Source organism: Adiantum capillus-veneris, chromosome 24, assembly GCF_014529385.1.
Source record: "Adiantum capillus-veneris isolate H3 chromosome 24, ASM1452938v2, whole genome shotgun sequence".
Lineage (NCBI taxonomy): Eukaryota > Viridiplantae > Streptophyta > Polypodiopsida > Polypodiales > Pteridaceae > Adiantum > Adiantum capillus-veneris.
Genome location: NC_140954.1, coordinates 70,197,576 through 70,208,652, shown reverse-complemented (window position 1 = coordinate 70,208,652; position 11,077 = coordinate 70,197,576).

The window sequence follows — 11,077 nt, the reverse complement described above, 5'->3', positions numbered from 1 at the left end:
TCTTCTTCTTGTGATCCCTTTTCTTTGAAGGGCTTTTCTTTGTATGGATCTTCTTTGCACGACTCTTCTTCTTGTGATCCATTTTCTTTGCATCCAAACCCTTGGTGGCTCTACCTTTCTTTGGTGGCAATGAAGATTCTGGATCATTTGGCTTTATTGATCTTTCCAAAACCATAGAAACAGCCTTCTCTCTCACCCACATACCCAAGACTCTGGATAGTCATGCAACTGAAATAAATAGAAAAAGAAATTAAAGGACATGAGTACATACATACACAGGGGGGAAATTAAAATAAATCAATGGCACATGAGATACACACTTACAGTGAGTGTAGTCATCCTGCACCTTGACTCAAGATATCTCCATGCACTGGCAAGCACCCTCCATCCACAAGATGTTGAGTTTGTTTGTAAAGGCACTTTTTGATTGTAGTACTTGAAAACTTCTATATTGTAATCCTTACCTGTGGTACTCAGGTGACCAACAATAAGTTTGGAAGCACTGCAAGAAGACATCAATCAAAAAGCTACTAATAGAAAACAATGGGCCGTCAAGCATAGATCTTGATACTTACAATTTACTTGTCCCATGGATACTTGACGATAAATTCATAAATATAATATCTTTCTCCAAAAGATTGAAGATAATAAGACTACAATGTCCTCTACAAAAAATAACAATTAGTTAGGAATACCACAAAAAGTTATAAATAACATGTTAGGAGTTAAGAGTTACCCTTCAAAATAGGGGTATATTAGGTAATTGCAGGTCAGCATGTTAAAATCTTCAAAAAAAATTGAAAGGCTTCCTTGCTTGTTAAAAAGGCACTGTGTCACTAGAGGATCAAGTATGGAAATTTGCATAGCTATAGCCTTTGGAAGATCCCTCATATGACACCTGAAAAAGAAAACACATCCCCCAATGAGGCCCTTGTGCCTGCACATGCACTAATAATTAGCAAAGGGGCAACACATACCTGAGATAGATAAAGAGCACAGTATCACCAAGCTCAATGTTGGGGTTTAGAAGCATACTTGTGTCTTGAGGGAATATGTCACAGTACACTTCATCATCCCCACACAAGGAGACATCCACCACCATTTGGCCTGTAAATTTTTCATAAGGGAGAGAGTTGGATGCTCTTAAAATTTTTGCTTGCTCTGTAAGGATAGCATCCTCTGACATCATGTCTTGCTCCCTCTCAACCTCCTTGCCTGCTTTGATATCCTGGGCCTTTCTTGTCTCATACTGATGTGTAACATCTTCAATGACAACCCCTGAATTTTTCTGCTGTTTGGAAGGAGGGATATTTAAAATTTGGAAGGATTTAAGATCCTCACTAGGAATAAGCTCAAGAGCCTTATCAAACTTGTACCTCAGACTTGACACAAGCACAAAATCTTTGCTCATAAGTGTGACCCTATGAGAAAATGCAGCTGCAATGTAGCTATCATTCATAAAGTCTATAAGAAAATCCTCAGCAGCCTCCTGAAGGCACATCAAGGCTTGAGAATGACACCTTACTGAAACAAAGGTTTTGGTATTCTCATGCTCACAAGTCTATCTGACAGCTCTGTGACAACTCTCATGAAAGGTAGCTTTGGAATGAGAAAACAAGTAGACTTTTGTGCTTTCCTTATTTACCTTAGAGATGTGACTTGATAATTCAATATTTTTCTAGCAGTAGGCCTCTGACGAGGTTGTGTAGGTGGTTTCTCTGAATCATCATCTTTCTCTGGATCTTTTGGGGCTTGGTGAACTTTTCTTACAGCTTGTTTTGTCCTCGCCATTTGATAGTCAAAAAATTCTGTCTTTTGTCACAAAATACTTCAAAACAAGACCTGCAGAGAGGTCCAAGCGCTTTCTAAAGTATCCAGAACAATGCGAAAAGAGATCCTCCCACAATTTCGAAGAGCTTGGTATCGCGTGGTTCAAGGATAAGTAAAGATACCATAGGACGTGATATGAGGTCCTCCAAAATCTGGAAGAGCTCGCTATGCGTCGTACGGGAAGATGATGAGCTCGGTATCACGTGTTCTGGAAACATGAAAAGACACCCACGACGCGATAGGGCGGACACCCACAATTTAGAACAGCTTGCTATCGCATCGTATATGAAGATAATGAGCTCGGTAGAGCTTGGCCAGGAAACATGAAAGGACACCGCAGGACGCGATAGGAGGGACACCCACAGTCTAAAAGACCTCGCTATCGCGTCGTACGAGAAAACGATAGGACTCGATAAGATTCACTTTGCAAGTGTGGGAGTACTTACTATCGCGTTGTGTGGTAGCAGAAAGGGGGTGTGCGGGTGGATGAAATAACGCGAAAGAGGGTGTGCGGGTTGATGAAAGAAGAAGATGCCGGAGGATGCTTGAGGTACAAAACGATGAGAATGTGTTGTTTGGGGGAAGGTGAAAAATAATCACGTGACTTGAGCTTTTTATACAATTGACCATCTGTACAATGACTGTTGGAAGCATGCCATGTGGCACGTGTGCATGGATGACACGTGTCCATAACGGTCATTTTTGACCTCCTTATATAAAGCTTGATCTCGTCTTTTTGTGGTGTTGTACTTTTTTTGATGCCGCACGATGCGAGAATCTTGAAGTTTTAACATCAAGCTCTGTTTCACTTCTCTCTAAACTCTATCATGGCTTCTCTCTCAACTCCATCACTTTGGTCCCACACGACGCGAGGGTAAGTCTTTGCAATCTCTGGAACGTGCCTCATTCGGGCTTCTTTTGGTGTGTTCTTATCGACAGGCATGGTGCGATAGAAGAAGGCCACAGGTTGTGCCTGGGGCTTCTATCACGCCGTTTGGGTTCTTCGTCTTTACCCTCTCCGTTTTGGTCTAGCTTCTTCGATTTAATTTTTTTTTCAACCAAACCATGAACGAAGGTCGTGAAGAGATTTCAGAGGAGATTCCAAGTGAGAAGCTCTTGGTTGCTGTGATGGATGGTGGTGACATGGAAGTGTACATCAAGGCATATGAAATATTCAACCCTTTGTTTGATCTTGCAGTTATGCGAAGGATTTTTTTTCAAAAGAATTCAAAGAGTTTGAAGAGGCAGTTGAAGGCAAGTGTTTGGTTTTAGATGGTAAGACTTATTGCCATCTAGCTAAATGTACTACCAACTCAATTGAGAAAGGCAAAGTAACAAGGAGATTTGGAAGATTTCCTAGGAAGACTTCATTTATTTGTCCGCCTACCATTTCTTGTCAATTACATTCAAAGCCTTGCAACCTTGTTCCAAAAGAAGTTGCCTTTCTTTTCTTTTTGTTCCTTAAAGTTGATATGCAAGGAAAATTTGATAAAGTGAATGATATAGACGAAGAGGGAACAAATACAAATGTTTCCATAGTTTTGCAGCTTGAGAAAAGTGAAATTCTAGAAGAGGAGTAAATCGATATTGCAACTGAGGAGCAAGAGAGTGCAAATTTTGATGTGGCTCAATTTAGAGCTAGTACTGTCATTGATGAGCCAACAGAGGAGGTAGAGGTGTTTGAGAATTCCCTTATCATTCCAAACCTTCCCTACTTCTATATCAATGGAAAAGAGTATATCCCTCTCCATCATATCCAATGTCTAATTAATATGAGGGAGGACTACTGTATTGCAACCATTTCTGAAGCTTCTGAGGTGGCCAAAGATTTTATTGACACAGAACTAGAGTCAAAAAAGGATTTTTTGGCACTTGATCTTTAGACATCCAATAAATATTTTCTTCCTGCTCCTGATGCACTTGCTCTATGCATGAAAAGAGTGGAAGACGAGAAACCTTCCCTAAAAAATGAGGATTTTGAGAAGAGACTTGTTGAGCTTGGCATCCAATCTTTTGGTAGAGACTTTAAGCTGAAAAAGAATGGAAAGGATGTTGACATAAGAGAGATAACTGGATCATGCCCTTCAAGAAAAAGTCATTGCCGAGGATGAGTTGCAAAAGGTAGATTTAGTTTCACCTTGATCTCCCTTCTAAAATTTTCCTTTTTTTTCAAATTTGTTTTAATTACTCATTATGTCTTGTTTTGCAGATTGAACTCCTTGACAAAGACAATTTTTTTGGGAGAGTTAAAGGCTCAAGAGGGAAAGCAATAGAGGGCACTTCAAGAAGAGATGCCTCCTCTCTCATGCACTACATGCCTACATTGGATAGTGCCACCTTCTGTGCTTTTCACATGTAGTATTCTGAAGATCCCGAGTTGCCAGTATTTTCCCTGAAGATATTGTCACGGTTTTTGGGGAACACTCCCCTTCAAATCAATGAAAAAAAGATCATGCTACTTGAGAGAGTTGCAGCACTTATAATATTTGGGTATGCTGTAGGATTCAATGCCTCAAGAGCAGGATACTTTCTTTGCTACTCTAGCTATGCAACAGTAAATGAGGAGACAAATGTCAACCTTCTTGAGGGCAATAAAAGAAGAAAGTTTCACTACAAGAGGTTGTGTGCTCTTGTGACGCTGTTAGCGACGGAAATACACTGGGTTTTTATAACCCCCGGCGTTGCTACAACCGTTGCTAATAGCGTCGCTATATGTGTCGCTATGAGCGTCGCTATATAGAGACGCTCATAGCGACGTTTACACAGAAGTCTATAGCGACGCTCATAGCGACGCTACAGAGCCATAAATAGCGATGGTTATAGCAACGCCCGAGAGAATTTTTTTCTGGTGACAGGGCATTGAATGCCCTGCCACCCATCAACCATATTGTACTTGATTCACTTTTTAAAAAAAGTGCAAGGGTAGATAATAGACCCAAAATAGTCACCCACAAGATGCATTGTTTGCAAAATTGACAAGCGTAAAATTGACAATTGTACACATCATAGGCAAAATGAATTGATTGGCAAATGTAATAATGACAATTGTACAACATCATAGGTATAAAGAATTGATTGGCAAAATGAACTGCGGTGACAAATGTAATAATATACATGGTTCAAAAAGACGTATAAAATCCGTCTCATGATACATAAGCTATGAGAAACCCTAAACTAATGCTATCTAGCTACGGCTAAACTGACGTCGTCTAGTCAGACGTCTCATCGCGTCCAAGCGGCGTATCTGTCGGATTCTGCAAAAAAAGACAATAAGACAGCTTTCAGTAAGTATAAACATATAACGACATTTATAAAACAATACAAAAAATAGAAAAGAGTAAACCCTAATACTAACCATGCCGCCGCGAGAACTGAGAATGTCCATCAGGGCGTTTAAGCCCTTCCTGCTTGTGTACTCGCGCTCGTACGGTGTGGGATCACATCCTGTCATCGACCACTGTCAAAACATACAAAGAATTCATTATGTTAGAATTAAAAAACTCATAAACCCTAAACTATCGAACATAAAGAGCAATGCGAAAACACTTATAAAATCGGCCTCAAATGATGCCCATCCACCGCTCCGCAAGTGGTGCGAGCTCCCTGCCTCTACTTGCGCTCTGGCTGCATCCTTTTGTTGCTTCCACTTGTCGGGATTCTTGCGTGCTGCTTTCTTCGCATTCTTCCAATCTTCTTTGGCCAGCCAATCTCGCCTGTTCCACCCATGCTTGTGAGAGGGGGAAGTGAAAAAATAAACCCGGTGGCCTCTACACCAAGACTATGCACAATGGCCTCATCATGGGGAATACACAATAGGGGCACCACCTAGCAAGATATGCGGCTAGGACGCATACATATACACGATGAATCATGCATGGAAAACAATTTCAAGATCCATGCCCAAATGTGGAATGGGGTGGTCGGAGAATAAGGTGAGAGGAGTGGTGAGTGAGTGAGAATGGGCTCGCTACGGGTGCATGTAGTAAGGAAGATAACGAGGTCAGGGATACATGCAAGTATGCTCACTTCTCATACAAAAGGTGGCGAATTTGCACACCTTAAGATGGAAGTAGCAAGATGATAGGAATATGAGAGGGAGAGAGAGTGTGTGTGTGTGGTGGCGAATCCGCACACCTTAACATAAGCAGAAAAAAAATGGCAAGGAACAAGCATATACCATACTCACAATGAGATGTATCCAAAGCGACACAAAGTATGGCACCAAGATGGAGTGTGTTGATTGCTTGCAAAAGATGAATACAATAGGTAGCGTATGGCAGGAAAATGAGAAGGGAACAAGATCGTAGGAGGCATAATGGAGAGATGGGAGTTGATGGCGAGGAATATCATGAGTGTGTCCACCCTTCTTCTTCTTGAAATTGTGCCTTCAACCCTTAATTACAAGTGGTGTGGAGGTGTGGTGCTCATCTTTTGTGCATGGTGATGGTGTTGTGATTATGTGATTAGGGTTCATGCTACAAGCATGTAGCACAAGAGTGTGTATGGATAGGTGTGTGTGTGTGTGTGTTCTCTCCCCCCAAGTGAGCTCTCATGGCCTCCTTATATAGGGAAGGAGGGAAGGATTTAGCAATATTTCTATTTGAGGTGAGTGTCCCACTTTGGTGACTAGGAAAATGGGGTGCATGTGACTGTGGCTCCCATCTTGTCTCCTCATTATTTAAAATCCCAGAGTCAATACAAAGAGAAAAAGAGAGAATGTGGGTAGGATATAGAGGATAGGAAATATTTACAATAGTCTAACTTTGGATAGACATAAGCTTATTAGGGAGAGAAGAGAGAGGTAAGAAAATTATAAGGGAGGTTGTCGAAGGTGGATATTTGTTGATGAGGATGGATCCTCCAAAAATGGTGATAGAATTACTCTAGACTAGCCAAGACCTCATTAAAAGAGCTTTGTCTCTTGTAATCATGCTTGAAGACTTGTAGAACCATAGCCATTCTAGAAGGAAGAAAAGTGGGGATGGCCTGTGTCACCATTACACGAGAAAACTGGGGTCCACTACAAAAATCATATCTCCGTGTTCATAACTCCAAAAATTCTGAAAAACATTGTATACCTGGTGTCTCCCCTTGGCTTGATGATGAGGCATCAGGTTGCTCCATCTTCTTAGGGTCCTTGAGAATGATCCCCATCACCTCAATGCTACTATCACTTTCTTCACTCACTGTTGACTCCTCCTCTGAAGTGGTTGAAGAGTCACCACTAGAAAACTCATCCTCGGAGGTTTCTAGATCCATGTCGCGTTGTAGACCTATCTTCATGTCGTAAAGTATTGGCCTTCCTTTTGCATCCTTCATCTAAATTATGCCGGTGTCCCAGTCCTGCTTAGCTCTCATAGCCATAAGCCAAGGCCTCCCTAGATAGGATAGCCCTCCCCTTTGTGTGGCATGACAAAGATGTCCACATCTACCTCGGTGTTGAATGCCTTTATCCTAACTGCATTTATGACACCAACACATTGAACTTTTAAACTATTTTCCATTTTGGCTCGGCATGGTGCCGGCCGACTCACCTCTAAACCCAAACGGTGCATCATTTTTTCACTCATGACGCATATTTGTGCGCCACCATCGATGTAGATATTGGAGATGTGTTGCCCTTTGATGTAAGCATCCATCACTGGTAGTATGTCGTCTAGATTCCTCCCGGAGATAGCCCCAGCTATCTTTGGCTTTGGTCGCCTCGTGTTAACCATCTTTGTCCATTGTCTCCTCACCCTAGGTGCTAGGTGGAGTAACTGGGGCCAGGTGATTTTTGGGCCCTGCACAGAAACATCTTGAACCAAATCATATGGTTTAGAACATTCACCCAAAGAGAAATCTACAATGTCAATTTTACGTCGTGACTTGGACGGCTTTTTGCTAGATTCCCCTTTAGTCTTCATCTTTTCTTCCTTTTGGGAAGATTCACCATGCCTAGCGCGTTTTACCCCAATGGAATCTACTCCTTTAACCTTGGTCTTATCCTCCTCCACTTTCTCCTTTCCCTTACCTTCAAGACTGATGACGCTTACTGTTTGATTGCCAACTGGTGGTGGGGGTAAGGGTGGAATGAGAGGTTGTGGTGGTGGTGGTGGTGGTTGTGGTTGAATCGGTGGTTGTAAGATTTGCACGGGTGGTGCTTGTCGTGGTGCCCTCGGTGGTGGTGGTCTTGCTCTTGGTGGTGAAACCTGGTTTTGTCTGGCTCCTCTGTTGAAATTCTGCCTCCTTGGTTGTGGACAGTAGTACATGCCATGAACATCCTCCTCACAATGTAGCAGTGGTATTCTTGGTTTTGCCTTCGTTGTCCTCTCCCTTGCTCTTGGTTGCGATTGTGTGCATGCCCTTGTTGTATCAAATGGACTGAGAGATTCTCAAGTTGATTGGTGATTCGGTTGAGCAGGTCTTGCTGATCTTCAATTTGTTCTTGTGGTTGAATCCTCTGGGTGACTGTTGTAGGTGGTGCTAGAGGTGGTGGGGTCCTAACGGCTTCCTCTCCATCGATATTCCTAGCTTGTAGGCACAACTTCTTGTCTTTAAGGCGGGCCACTTCAACTGCTAGCTCATACGTAGCAAGAAACCTTCCCTTCACCTTCTCTTTAAGAGTTGGCCATAACCCAACCACAAACCGATCCTTCTTTAGGAAATCAGGTGCCCCCTCATCCTCTCTTAGCGATGCAACCCATCGCCCCCATAAATCTACAAACTTTGACTCATATGATGCGTATTCCAGCATACTGCCCTGCTTCAACTCTGTCAACAATTTCCATAGCTTCTCTGATGTTGTGCCCTCTCCAAAACGCTTGACAAAGGCTGCCCTTAATAAGTCCCACCGTTCCTTGGTTTCTTGTGCCAAGGCATTGTACCATGATCTTGTCTCCACCTTCATTAGAAGTGGGAAGATGCGCAAGCGCGAAGCATCATCATCTCTCGCAGAGATGACACATGCTATTTCCAAGTTGTCTAGAAAGTCTGCAACATCCTCTTCCACCTTACCAGTAAAGGTTGGAAATGCTACACTTGCCATGATTACTGAGAGAGAGCTAGAAAGACACACTTCTTAACTTGCAAAATTTTTTCTTCTTTACAAGGAGGCGTGTATACCCGATTATACTAGGACATACATTAAAACTTCAAATGGTACATTGCCTTGTACCAAAGGTAAAACAAATGGCTGATCTGATGCCAGAACCTCAAAAAACCGCTCCCCATCCGGCATGGTGTCAATGACGTGCTGATAGTGAATCTTCAAGTCCAATATTACCTTGATTGAGCGTACACGTGTTGGTATGTGTGATCTGTCTTGAGGTAGGTTGTACTGATTCATGTGAAGCTTAGAGGTGCTTAGTCACTGTCCAAGCTTGTAGGAGAGGGTGGTGTTCTTTCCTGAAACAAAGTCAGTAGATCCCTAGTTTCTCTAGTGAGAGTGTGAGCCAATGCTTCTGTTATCTGTGCTGCAGCATCAGGTGCGACTTGAAAACTGACTATGATAATTACCTCGGTGACTTGAGTTACCCGATTCTCAAAGTAGAATAGTGTTGATTCTCTATTGTGCAGAGATCCTTCCATTTTGTTGTTGTTGGTTGGTTGTAGGTTGCGGACATGGTTTCCATCTTCTCCTTCTTCTTCTTGGCACTTGGCCTATGTATATCCACTGGGTTTGGCGCATTGGTTGACTCTCCCACTTCAAATCGATTACCGTTACGCCTGGCACTCGAGCTTCGATGGAGATGCGGAGTTCGTCTAGTTGTGCTTGGAGATCTTCTTCTTCTGTCGTCCAGTAAGAAAATCCTTCATACTCATTCATCCATTCACAATAGTTTAGGGTTTTCAGTCTTGTAAACTGAAGGGTTTCAAGAGCCCTCCTCCGTGGGGGCACCAAATGAGAGGCGGAAGTGAAAAAATAGACCCGGTGGCCTCTACACCAAGACTATGCACAATGGCCTCATCATGGGGAATACACAATAGGGGCACCACCTAGCAAGATATGCGGCTAGGACGCATACATATACACAATGAAGCATGCATGGAAAACAATTTCAAGATCCACGCCCAAATGTGGAATGGGGTGGTCGGAGAATAAGGTGAGAGGAGTGGTGAGTGAGTGAGAATGGGCTCGCTATGCGTGCATGTAGTAAGGAAGATAACGAGGTCAGGGTTACATGCAAGTATGCTCACTTCTCATACAAAAGGTGGCGAATCCGCACACCTTAAGATGGAAGTAGCAAGATGATAGGAATATGACAGGGAGAGAGAGTGTGTGTGTGGTGGCGAATCCGCACACCTTAACATAAGCAGAAAAAAAATGGCAAGGAACAAGCATATACCATACTCACAATGAGATGTATCCAAAGCGACACAAAGTATGGCACCAAGATGGAGTGTGTTGATTGCTTGCAAAAGATGAATACAATAGGTAGCGTATGGCAGGAAAATGAGAAGGGAACAAGATCGTAGGAGGCATAATGGAGAGATGGGAGTTGATGGCGAGGAATATCATGAGTGTGTCCACCCTTCTTCTTCTTGAAATTGTGCCTTCAACCCTTAATTACAAGTGGTGTGGAGGTGTGGTGCTCATCTTTTGTGCATGGTGATGGTGTTGTGATTATGTGATTAGGGTTCATGCTACAAGCATGTAGCACAAGAGTGTGTATGGATAGGTGTGTGTGTGTGTGTGTTCTCTCCCCCCAAGTGAGCTCTCATGGCCTCCTTATATAGGGAAGGAGGGAAGGATTTAGCAATATTTCTATTTGAGGTGAGTGTCCCACTTTGGTGACTAGGAAAATGGGGTGCATGTGACTGTGGCTCCCATCTTGTCTCCTCATTATTTAAAATCCCGGAGTCAATACAAAGAGAAAAAGAGAGAATGTGGGTAGGATATAGAGGATAGGAAATATTTACAATAGTCTAACTTTGGATAGACATAAGCTTATTAGGGAGAGAAGAGAGAGGTAAGAAAATTATAAGGGAGGTTGTCGAAGGTGGATATTTGTTGATGAGGATGGATCCTCCAAAAATGGTGATAGAATTACTCTAGACTAGCCAAGACCTCATTAAAAGAGCTTTGTCTCTTGTAATCATGCTTGAAGACTTGTAGAACCATAGCCATTCTAGAAGGAAGAAAAGTGGGGATGGCCTGTGTCACCATTACACGAGAAAACTGGGGTCCACTACAAAAATCATATCTCCGTGTTCATAACTCCAAAAATTCTGAAAAACATTGAGCTAAAAGTTGAGATCACGAGCT